This window comes from Leucoraja erinacea, chromosome 22, assembly GCF_028641065.1.
Source record: "Leucoraja erinacea ecotype New England chromosome 22, Leri_hhj_1, whole genome shotgun sequence".
Lineage (NCBI taxonomy): Eukaryota > Metazoa > Chordata > Chondrichthyes > Rajiformes > Rajidae > Leucoraja > Leucoraja erinaceus.
In genome coordinates this window covers 36704885-36717363 of record NC_073398.1, presented here as the reverse complement: position 1 = coordinate 36717363, position 12479 = coordinate 36704885, and the positions used below count along the sequence as shown (strand labels likewise).

General features: G+C 50.4%; 1 protein-coding gene across 1 annotated transcript in view; it reads right to left on the bottom strand.

The window, feature by feature from the left end:
• sema3d (sema domain, immunoglobulin domain (Ig), short basic domain, secreted, (semaphorin) 3D) overlaps window positions 1–8798 on the bottom strand; it is a 119461-nt gene extending 110663 nt beyond the window's left edge. The window contains exon 1 of the mRNA XM_055653507.1: window positions 8664–8798. The gene's annotated coding sequence lies outside the window, so the exon portion shown is untranslated. The remainder of the gene's footprint in view (window positions 1–8663) is intronic.
• Between the last annotated feature and the right edge of the window lie 3681 nt (window positions 8799–12479).

The window sequence follows — 12479 nt, the reverse complement described above, 5'->3', positions numbered from 1 at the left end:
ACCTGTACGTCTTTGGAGTGTGGAAGGAAAGTGAAGATCTCGGATCTTTCCGCTGACTGGTTAGCACGCAACAACAGCTTTTCTCTGTACCTCGGTACACGTGACAACAAGCTACACAGGAATGCAGGAGCCTGTCCTTCGATCAGACCGTGTGTGAGGTTGGAAATCAGAGCATGGTATTGGGGAGATAGATAGATAGATATAGATAGATAGATAGATAGATAGATAGATAGATAGATAGATAGATAGATAGATAGATAGATAGATAGATAGATAGATAGATAGATAGATATAGATAGATAGATAGATAGATAGATAGATAGATAGATAGATAGATAGATAGATAGATAGATAGATAGATATAGATCTGCAGGTCTACGGTCAGGCATCTGGGCAGATTTGCGGGCTGCTTTGTTCTTGTTTACATGCTGGAATTCCAGCCTGTATCCGCTGGAGATTTTATTTGAATTAGTGTGCCGAATGTTTATGACAGGCTGGGTCCAGGGCTGTGAGAATGAAGAGGGCGGAACTTCAACAGGGTTGCATGCTGTCCCTGTAACATGTGAGTGAGGAGAGCGGGGAGATGAGGGCGGGGGGCTGCCATGCAAGTTATACCCACACCTCCCACATGCAGAGGGAATGCAGACCGGTATAATAGTGCAACATCATGAGAGCAATGAGAGTAGACGCACAGAGGTTTACAGGAACGATCCCAGGAATGAGTGGGTTAACATATGATGAGCATTTGTCGCCACTGGGCCTGTACTCGCTGGAGTTTAGAAGGATGAGGGGACACCTCATTGAAACTTACAGAATAGTGAAAGGCCTGGATAGAGTGGATGTGGAGAGGATGTTTCCACTAGTGGGAGAGTCTAGGACCAGAGGGCACAGCCTCAGAATTAAAGGATGTTCCTTTAGGAAGGAGATGAGGAGGAATTTCTTTAGTCCGAAGGTGGTGAATCTGTGGGATTCATTGCCACAGGCGGCTGTGGAGGCCACAAGTCAATGGATATTTTAAGGCAGAGATAGATAGATTCTTGATTAGTGTGGGTGTCAGGGGTTATGGGGAGAAGTGCGGAGAGTAGGGTTAGGAGGGAGAGATAGAAGGGCAGAGTAGACTTGATAGGCTGAATGGCCTAAATCTACTCCTATCATTTATGACCTTATGACCTTAGGGGAATAGAGGACCAGAGGACATGGGTTTAAGGTAGGGGGGGGGAGGGAGGGGGGAAGATTTCATCGGAATCTGAGGGGTAACGTTTTTACACAAAGGGTATAGGAATGAACTACAGATGCTGGTTTAAACCAAAGATAGACACAGAGTGCTGGAGTAACTCAGTGGGGTCAGGCACCATCTGTGGAGAACATGGATAGGTGACGTTTCACAGAGTGCTGGAGTAACTCAGTGGGTCAGGCAGCATCTGTGCTGAACATGGATAGGTGATGTTTCGGGTCGAGACCCTTCTTCAGGGTAGTGGGTGTATGGAACGAGCTGCTGGAGGAGGTAGTTGGGGCTGGGACTATCGCAACTGTTTAAGAAACAGTTAGACGGGTAGTCAAGTCAAGTCCAGTCAAGTTTATTTGTCACATACACATACGAGATGTGCAGTGAAATGAAAGTGGCAATGCTCACGGACTTTTGTGCAAAAGACAAACAACAAAACAACCAAACAAATTATATACACAATCATAACACACATATTCTTTTACATAATAAATAATGGAAGGAAAAACGTTCAGTAGAGTTAGTCCCCGGTGAGATAGGTACATGGATCGGACAGGTTTGGTGGGATATGGGCCAAATGCAGGCAGGTGGGGCTAGTGTAGATTGGGCATGTTGGTCAGTGTGGGCAAGTTGGGCTGAATGGCCTGTTTCTACACTGTGGCACCCTGTGACTAGGCTGTGATCATGTAGGGAATCAGTCATCTGCCTGGTTTCCCTTCCACACACTTTAATTTTAACTTTAAGTAAACATGCTCTCTGGCACCATTCTAACTTTATCCTTTCAGGATCCAAAGATAATTCTAACCATTTCATTCAGAAAATTGCAGTGCTGCCCAGCACAATGTCGCCACTGTTTGTGGTGGGTGGCGATGGTGGCTTTGAAGGTTCCTCTCTTGTTTCTGACTCAGAAGATTGTGGGTTCGAATCCCACAACCACCACAGATGTTCTGCTGCTGCACTGAGGCAGGAGCTGGGTTTCCGATGGGATGTTTTACTGACGTCGTGAAAATTCTGCCAACTATTTGTAAATGATCATACACCATAGAACACTTAGACACAGAGTGCTGGAGTAACTCAGCGGGTCAGGCAGCATCTGTGGAGAACATGGATAGGTGATGTTTCACAGAGTGCTGGAGTAACTCAGCGGGTCAGGCAGCATCTGTGGAGAACATGGATAGGTGACGGTGCTGGAGTAAGCGGGTCAGGCAAGAACATGGAAAAACATTTTTCACACAGAGAGTGGTGAATCTCTGGAATTCTCTGCCACACAGAAGGTAGTTGAGGCCAGTTCATTGGCTATATTTAAGAGGGAGTTAGATGTGGCCCTTGTGGCTAAAGGGATCAGGGGGTATGGAGAGAAGGCAGGTACAGGATACTGAGTTGGATGATCAGCCATGATCATATTGAATGGCGGTGCAGGCTCGAAGGGCCGAATGGCCTACTCCTGCACCTATTTTCTATGTTTCTATGGATAGGTGACGTTACGGGTCGGGACTTTAGTCTGTAGAAGGGTCCTAACCCGGAAACGTCACCTATCTATGTTCTCCACAGATGCTGCCTGACCCGCTGAGTTATGGTGCAGCAGCATCTATGGAGCGAAGGAAATAGGCAACGTTTCGGGGCCGAAATCCTTATGGAAATAGGCAACGTTTTGGGCCGAAACCCTTCTGGGTTTCGACCCGAAACATTGCCTATTTCCTTAGCTCCATAGATGCTGCTGCACCCGCTGAGTTACTCCAGCAGTCTGTGAAACGTCACCTATCCATGTTCTCCACAGATGCTGCCTGACCCGCTGAGTTACTCCAGCACTCTGTGAAACGTCACCTATCCATGTTCTCCACAGATGCTGCCTGACCCGCTGAGTTACTCCAACACTCTGTGTCTATCCTTGGTAAACCGGTATCTACTGACATTCCTACATTAAGGTAGGCATGCACCAGTGAACCAGTCGAGTCTCCACAACAACCTGATGAATTCCCCAGTTGCTGAATGTAACTTTGTTGAAACCCCAGGTTTATTTTATTAGTTGGCTTTAACTTTCCCAGCTACCATGGTGGGATTTGAACTCTTGTCTCACATCTCCAGACATTGATTGTGGAGTTTAACAGCTTTGCTACTGTGCCCCCTGTTTTAGTGGTTACTTAGCGCCCGCCGCTCCATGTGGGAGCCTCTGAAACAAAACAAGTCCGAGTTACCTCAACGCCAACTGCAGGGCAATTAAACCCTTAACGTCCACTCAAAACGCAGAGTTTAAAACACAGCCTCAGACAGCTCAACAAAGAATGATTTCAAGGTTCCTTCATATTGACTGCAGAAAGAACCATTGACACTCTCAATTATTTAACTGGGACTGAGATGAATTCAGCCCAGCATTGCTTCGCACAGTTATGATTAAGGTAACGTCAAAACCAATCCACGCTGACATGTGCTGGAGAGACCAAAGGCATGTGATGGAGTACAGAACCTGGAGCGTTAGCTACACAATCACATCACATTAGGCACCAGTAACATCACCAACTACCGCTTGTCAATGTCTCTTGTTGCTAACGAGAGCAGGATTTCACCTGGGGGGGGGGGCATAAAAACGCAGAACTATCATAGAGTGATACAGTGTAGAAACAGGCCCTTCGGCCCAACTTGCCCACACCGACCAACTACACTAGTCCCACCTACCTGCGTTTGGTTCATATCCCTCTAAACCTGTCCTATCCATCTACCTGTCTAACTGTTTCTTAAACGTTGGGATAGTCCCAGCCTCAACTACCTCCTCCGGCAGCTCGTTCCATACACCCACCACCCTCTGTGTGGAAAAGTTACCCCTCAGATTCCTATTAAATCTTTTCCCCTTCACCTTGAACCCATGTCCTCTGGTCCTCAATTCCTTACTCTGGGCAAGAGACTCAGTGAATCTACCCGATCTATTCCTCTCATGATTTTGTACACCTCTAGAAACAGAGAAACATAGAAATTAGGTGCAGGAGTAGAGGCCATTCGGCCCTTCGAGCCTGCACCGCCATTCAATATGATCATGGCTGATCATCCAACTCAGTATCCCGTACCTGCCTTCTCTCCATACCCTCTGATCCCCTTAGCCACAAGGGCCACATCTAACTCCCTCTTAAATATAGCCAATGAACTGGCCTCAACTACCCTTTGTGGCAGAGTGTTCCAGAGATTCACCACTCTCTGTGTGAAAAATGTTCTTCTCATCTCGGTTTTAAATGATTTCCCCCTTATCCTTAAGCTGTGACCCCTTGTCCTGGACTTCCCCAACATCGGGAACAATGTTCCTGCATCTAGCCTGTCCAACCCCTTAAGAATTTTGTAAGTTTCTATAAGATCCCCTCTCAATCTCCTAAATTCTAGAGAGTATAAACCAAGTCTATCCAGTCTTTCTTCATAAGACAGTCCTGACATCCCAGGAATCACTCTATAAGATCACCCCTCATCCTCCTGCGCACCAAGGTATAGAGACCAAGCCTGCTCAACCTCTGCCTGTAGCAGGTTCCCATTAAATCTTTCCCCCTTCACCTTAAACCCATGTCCTCTGGTCATCTTGAGTTGTGCTATGTTTTTCTTCCCTACTTATGGAGCGTGATGTTGTGGAATGCCATGTTTTTACAAGGTTTCACCAGCACGATATTAAGAGGCAATGCATGAAGTTTGTCTGCCCGGAGCCATCATCGTTTCGCTGGCCACACTCCAGCTTTAAAGATACAATTTATGAAATCAGCACACACTAGATCACACATAAAACTCGGCTCCTTTTAATTAAGGAGAGGAAAGATTGAGTTACTTTTCCAGCTGAGAAGTTTAGGTGACTTTGTACCTAAATTACTCTATAGTAGTAAAGAACTTCAAAGCAAAGTTAAAACTCTTTGGCAAAGCATTAGCAGAATAGTCCACTTGTACGCAGCCATCTGTTATCTATAACAATCTCACTGTGCTCTGATTTTAGCACAAGTCTCACTCAATAGATCCATCTCAATCAGTTCACCCTCACACTCAACCAACTCAGAAGCCCATGCTAAAGGCAGACACAGAGTGCTGGGAGTAACTCAGCGGGTCAGGCAGCATCTGTGGAGAACATGGATAGGTGACGTTTCACAGAGTGCTGGAGTAACTCAGCGGGTCAGGCAGCATCTGTGGAGAACATGGATAGGTGACGTTTCACAGAGTGCTGGAGTAACTCAGCGGGTGCAGCAGCATCTATGGAGCTAAGGAAATAGGTAACGTTTCGGGCCGAAACCCTTCCGGGTTTCTGCCCAAAACGTTGCCTATTTCCAGAAGGGTTTCAGCCCGAAACGTTGCCTATTTCCTTCGCTCCATAGATGCTGCTGCACCATAACTCAGCGGGTCAGGCAGCATCTGTGGAGAACGTGTATAGGTGACGTTTCACAGAGTGCTGGAGTAACTCAGTGGGTCAGGCAGCATCTGTGGAGAACATGGATAGGTGACGTTTCACAGAGTGCTGGAGTAACTCAGTGGGTCAGGCAGCATCTGTGGAGAACATGGATAGGTGACGTTTTGGGTCGAGACCCTCCTGCAGACTGAGAGTCAGGGGAGAGGGAGACGAGAGATGCAGACGGAACAGGACAAATGAATGAAAGTAACGATGATTAAGGAAAGGTGGAGCCCACAATGGTCCATTGTTGGCTGTGGGGGAGGTGATAATGAGTTATGCAACGAGTGAAACTCAACAGGTTGACAGTGAAACTAGTACAACACGCGTGTAGGGGAGGGATGGAGAGAGAGAGAGAGGGAATGCAAGGGTTGCTTGAAGTTAGCGAAGTCAACGATCATGCCGCCAGGTTGTAATGAATATTGATTTCTCCAACTCCAAGTACCATCTATATCTCTCGTCCCCTCCTCCCCCCCGACTCTCAGTCTGAAGAAGGGTCTCGACACAAAACGTCACCCATTCCTTCTCTTCACAGATGCTGCCTGTCCCGCTGAGTTACTCCATACACCCACCACCATCTGTGTGGAAAAGTTGCCCCTCAGATTCCTAGCAAATCTTTCCCCTTCACCTGTCAAAATTAGGCCATTCGGCCCATCCAGACTAGAAACGTAGAACCATAGAAATTAGGTGCAGGAGTAGGCCATTCGGCCCTTCGAGCCTGCACCGCCATTCAATATGATCATGGCTGATCATCCAACTCAGTATCCCGTACCTGCCTTCTCTCCATACCCCCTGATCCCCTTAGCCACAAGGGCCACATCTAACTCCCTCTTAAATATAGCCAATGAACTGGCCTTGACTACCCTCTGTGGCAGAGAGTTCCAGAGATTCACCACTCTCTGTGTGAAAAAAGTTCTTCTCATCTCGGTTTTAAAGGATTTCCCCCTTATCCTTAAGCTGTGACCCCTTGTCCTGGACTTCCCCAACATCGGGAGCAATCTTCCTGCATCTAGCCAGTCCAACCCCTTAAGAATTTTGTAAGTTTCTATAAGACTATGCCAACATTCATCATAAATTCTTACTTGTAGCAGCTTAACAGGTCTGTAAACTCGGTACTTATAAAATAACACAATAAACAATAAAGTTAAATTAATCAACAACAGACACTATCCGTGCAGTGTGGACATGACCAGGCAAGTGGGGCATCACAATTAGACCAGGTCTAAACCTCAGACCAGTCTAGTTTATTGTCCCGTGTATCGAGGTACAGTGAAAAGCTTTTGTTGCGTGCTAACCAGTCAGCGGAAAGACAATACATGATTACAATTGAGCCATCCACAGTGTACAGATACAGGATAAAGGGAATAACGTTTAGTGCAAGGTAAAGTCAGTAAAGTCTGATCAAAGATGGGAATCACTCTGGTTGTGATAGGATGGTTCAGTTGCCTGATAACAGCCGGGAAGAAACTGTAGATAGAAAGGAACTCAGCGGGACAGGCAGCATCTCTGGAGAGAAGGAATGGGTGGCGTTTTGGGTCAGGACCCTTCTTCAGACCCTGAATCTGGAGGTGTCCGTGTGTTTTTCACACTTCTGTACCTCTTGCCCGATGGGAGAGGGGAGAAGAGGGAGTGGCCGGTCCTTGATGATGCTGCTGGCCTTGCCGAGGCAGCGTGAGGTGGAGATGGGAGGGGGAGGGGGGGGGAGAGGGAGTGAGAGACTGGACTTTGATCACCTGCAGCCCCCAGTACAATGACAGCCCGGGGTGGTCAGTCAGTCAGGCCGTTGATCGGGGTTCGGTAGTTAGATAGTTCAGCCGGTCAAGCAGAGTTTACCTCCCCGCCTCCCCGTGCAAACACAGCTGTGGGGAGCCGACTTTACCCGGGGGGGTGAGAGAGAGACAGAGACAGAGGGAGAGAGACAGAGGGAGAGAGACAGAGAGAGGAGAGAGACAGAGGGAGAGAGACAGAGGAGAGAGAGACAGAGGGAGAGAGACAGAGAGAGGGAGAGAGACAGAGGGAGAGAGACAGAGAGAGACAAAGAGAGACAGAGAGACAGAGAGACAGAGGGAGAGGGACAGAGGGAGAGGGAGAGAGACAGAGGGAGAGAGACAGAGGGAGAGAGACAGAGGGAGAGAGACAGAGGGAGAGAGACAGAGGGAGAGAGACAGGGGGAGAGAGACAGGGGGAGAGGGAGAGACAGAGAGAGAGGGAGAGAGAGAGACAGAGAGACGGTGAATGACCAACATGCACACACACACACGCACATTCATTGATACTAAGAAATTAATATTGAATTGCTAAACTTGCTATTGTGTTGTACTGCTTACAGCTGCAAGAACGTGTAGCATCAATAAAGGGCTATAGGTGTATTGCGAGTTATATGTACAGGGGCATATCTATCCATGCACTGTAGACTTGCATTTTAAATTTGGATGGTATGTTTTATACTTTGGCAATATAACGATGTATTTTATCATGCCAATAAAGTTGTTTTTTTTAATGCAAAAAGAGACAGGGGGAGGAAGAGATAGAGACAGGGGGACAGGGAGAGAGGGAGAGAGGGAGAAACAGGGAGACAGGGAGACACAGGAGACGAGGAGGGAGAGGGAGAGACAGGGAGAGAGGGAGAAATTGGGAGAGGGAGAGAGGGAGAGACAGAGGGGGACAGGGAGGAGAGGGGGACAGGGAGAGGGGAGGGAGAGGCAGAGAGCGATATTTCTCCAGCCTGAATCACCAGCATGTTGCGGACACGTTTCTATTCTAATGTCAATGTGCAATATTTTCCCGGGCGGCGCTACTATTGGCCACGGATGCGGTGGCCGCGGTTTGTGGACTTTACACATTAGACTTTATTTTAAACTTTATACCGGGAGGGAAACTTTATCCATCCCGACTTTCAAACATTAAAGAGAAGCTTCCAGCGGCGACACCCGGGGATTAAACCCCGACAACAGCGGCAGCGGCAGCGCGGACCCGGGGTAACACGACCGGGGTAACGGGGGTACAGAGAGAGGTGGGGTGGGGGTGGGGGCTTACCTTTGCTGCCCGGGCCGGGGGGGGGTCCTCGTCTACGAGCCGCCGGGGACACGATCCGCTCTCACCGAACTGTCCCGGCCTTTCACCCCGATACACCCGCTCCCCCTGTCCACCCTCTCTCTTTCTTTCTCTCCCCTCTATTTCTCTCTCCCCCCCCTCTCTTTCTCTCTCTCCCCCCTCTCTTTCTCTCTCTCCCCTTCTCTTTCTCTCTCTCTCTCCCTCTCTCTCTTTCTCTCTCTCTCCTCTTTCTCTCTCTCTCCCTCTCTCTCCCTCCCTCTCTCTATCATCTCTGTCCCTCTCTCTCTCCTCTCTCTTTCTCTCACCTCTGTTCTTTTCTCTCACTGTGTCTCTGCTCTTCCTCTCTGTCTCTGCATCTCTCCCTCTATCTCTCTCTCTGTCTCTCTCTCTCTGTCCTCTCCTTTTCTCTCTGTTCCTCCCCCTACCTCTACCCCTCCTCTCACCCCCCCCCCTCCCCTCTAGCCCCTCTCTCTCCTCCTCCCTTCTCTCTCCACCCCTCCCCTTTACCTCTCCTCCTCTCTCCCTCTATCCCCACCTCCACATCTACCCCCTCCCTTCTGTTCTTCCGTCTCCCCCCCCCCCCCCCTCCCTGCCCCTTCACCCACACATCCATCCATTCGCCCAGCGCCGGGTGTGTGCGGGACCGCATTGCCCTCGAGCCGGGCAGTGTCGAGGGTATCTGAACTCCTGGAACAACAACCCCCCCCCTCAATATACCCCCCTCCCCTCTACACCCCCCTCTACACCCCGCTCCCCTCTACATATCCCCCTCCCCTCTACACCCCCTCTACCCCCAACATTTACCCCCTCCCCTCTACACCCCCCCTCTACCCCCAACATTTACCCCCTCCCCTCTACACACCCCCCCTCCCCATCCACCCCCAACATTTACCCCCTCCCCTGTACAGCTCCGTGATTGTGTGAGTACAGAAGTTGGGAGGTCATGTTGCAGTTGTACAAGGCGTTGGTGAGGCCACATTTACACTATTGTGTTCAGTTCTGGGCACCGTGTTACAGGAAAGATGTTGTCAAGCTGGGAAGGGGCACAGAGAAGATTTACGAGGATGTTGCCAGGATTCGAGGGTGTGAGCTACAGGGAGAGGTTGAGCAGGCTGGGTCTCTATTGCATGGAGCGCAGGAGGATGAGGGATGATTTATAGAGGTGTACAAAATCATGAGAGGAATAGATCAGGTAGATGCACAGAGTCTCTTGCCCAGAGTAGGGGAATCGAGGACCAGAGGACATGGGTTTAAGGTGAAGGGGGTGAGGTAACATTCATACAGAGGGTGGTGGGTTTATGGAATGAGCTGTCGGAGGAGGTAGTTGAGGCTGGGACTATTGCAACTTTTAAGAAACAGTTAGACATGGATAGCTGGTCCTTACCCTCAATAACTTCACGTTCGACTCCTCCCACTTCCTCCAAACACAAGGCGTAGCTATGGGCATACGCATGGGCCCCAGCTACGCCTGCCTCTTTGTCGGGTACGTTGAACAATCCTTGTTCAATACATACCAGGGCCCCATCCCCGACCTCTACCTCCGCTACATCGACGACTGCTTTGGTGCCACCTCCTGCACCCGCACACAACTGACTGACTTCATCCACTTCACCACCAACTTCCATCCGGCACTCAAATACGCCTGGACCATTTCCGACACTTCCCTACCATTCCTTGACCTCACTATCTCCATCGCAGGGGACAGACTTCTGACCGACATCCACTATAAACCCACTGACTCCCATGGTTATCTGGACTACACTTCTTCCCACCCTGCTTCCTGTAAGGACTCCATCCCCTACTCCCAATTCCTCCATCTACGCCGCATCTGCTCCACGGATGAGGCGTTCCACACCAGGACATCTGAAATGTCCTCACTATTCAGGGAACGGGGGTTCCCCTCCTCCACCATAAATGAGGCTCGCACCAGGGTCTCCTCCATACCCCGCAACACTGCTCTCTCTCCCCATCCCCGCACTCGCAACAAGGGCAGAGTCCCCCTAGTCCTCACCGTTCACCCCACCAGCCGTCACATACAAAAAGTAATCCTCCGTCAGTTTCGCCACCTCCAACGTGACCCCACTACTCGCCACATCTTCCCATCTCCCCCCATATCTGCCTTCCGCAAAGACCGCTCCCTCCATAACTCCCTTGTCAATTCTTCCCTTCCCTCTCGGTCCACCCCCTCCCCGGGCACTTTCCCTTGTAACCGCAAGAGATGCAACACTTGTCCCTTTACCTCCCCCCTCGACTCCGTTCAAGGACCCAAGCAATCGTTCCAGGTGCGACAGAGGTTTACCTGCATCTCTTCCAACCTCATCTATTGCGTCCGCTGCTCTAGATGTCAGCAGATCTATATCGGTGAGACCAAGCGGAGGTTGGGCGATCGTTTCGCCGAACACCTCCGCTCGGTCCGCAATAACCAAGCTGACCTCCCGGTGACTCAGCACTTCAACTCCCCCTCCCACTCCGTCTCCGACCTCTCTGTCCTGGGTCTCCTCCATGGCCACAGTGAGCAGCACCGGAAATTGGAGGAACAGCACCTCATATTCCGCTTGGGGAGTCTGCATCCTGGGGGCATGAACATCAAATTCTCCCAATTTTGTTAGTCCTTGCTGTCTCCTCCCCTTCCTCAGCCCCCCTGCTGTCTCCTCCCATCCCCCAGCCTTCTGGCTACTCCTCCTTTTCCCTTTCTTGTCCCCACCCACCCCCGCCCCCGATCAGTCTGAAGAAGGGTTTCGGCCCGAAACGTTGCCTATTTCCTTCGCTCCATAGATGCTGCTGCACCCGCTGAGTTTCTCCAGCTTTTTTGTGTAACCCTACACATGGATAGATGCTGCTGCACCCGCTGAGTTTCTCCAGCATGTTTGTCTACCTTCGATTTTCCAGCTTCTGCAGTTCCTTCTTAAACACATGGATAGGACAGGTTTGGAGGGATATGAGCCAAACATAGGCAGGTGGGACTGGTGTAGATGGGACATGTTGGTCGTTATGGGCAAGTTGGGCCGAAGGGCCTGTTTCCACACTGTATCACTCTGTGACTAGTGTAGATGGGGCATGTTGGTCGGTGTGGGCATGTTGGCCAGTGTGGGCATGTTGGTCAGTGTGGGCATGTTGGTCAGTGTGGGCATGTTGGTCGGTGTGGGCATGTTGGTCAGTGTGGGACATGTTGGTCAGTGTGGGCATGTTGGTCAGTGTGGGGCATGTTGGTCGGTGTGGGCATGTTGGTCGGTGTGGGACTAGTGTAGATGGGGCATGTTGGTCAGTGTGGGACTAGGGGCATGTAGGTCAGTGTGGGCATGTTGGTCAGTGTGGGACTAGTGTAGATGGGGCATGTTGGTCAGTGTGGGACTAGTGTAGATGGGGCATGTTGGTCAGTGTGGGGCATGTTGGTCGGTGTGGGCATGTTGGCCGGTGTGGGCATGTTGGTCGGTGTGGTTGCATGTTGGTCGGTCATGTGGGCATGTTGGTCAGTGTGGGCATGTTGGTCAGTGTGGGTCGTTGTCGGGCATGTTGGTCAGTGTGGGACTAGTGGTCAGATGTGGGCATGTTGGTCAGTGTGGGGCATGTTGGTCGGTGTGGGCATGTTGGCCGGTGTGGGCATGTTGGTCGGTGTGGGCATGTTGGTCAGTGTGTGTAGGGCATGTTGGTCAGTGTGGGCATGTTGGCCGGTGTGGGGCATGTTGGGCCGGTGTGGGCATGTTGGCCGGTGTGGGGCATGTTGGGCCGGTGTGGGGCATGTTGGGCCGGTGTGGGCATGTTGGCCAGTGTGGGTGAGTTGGGCCGAAGGGCCTGTTT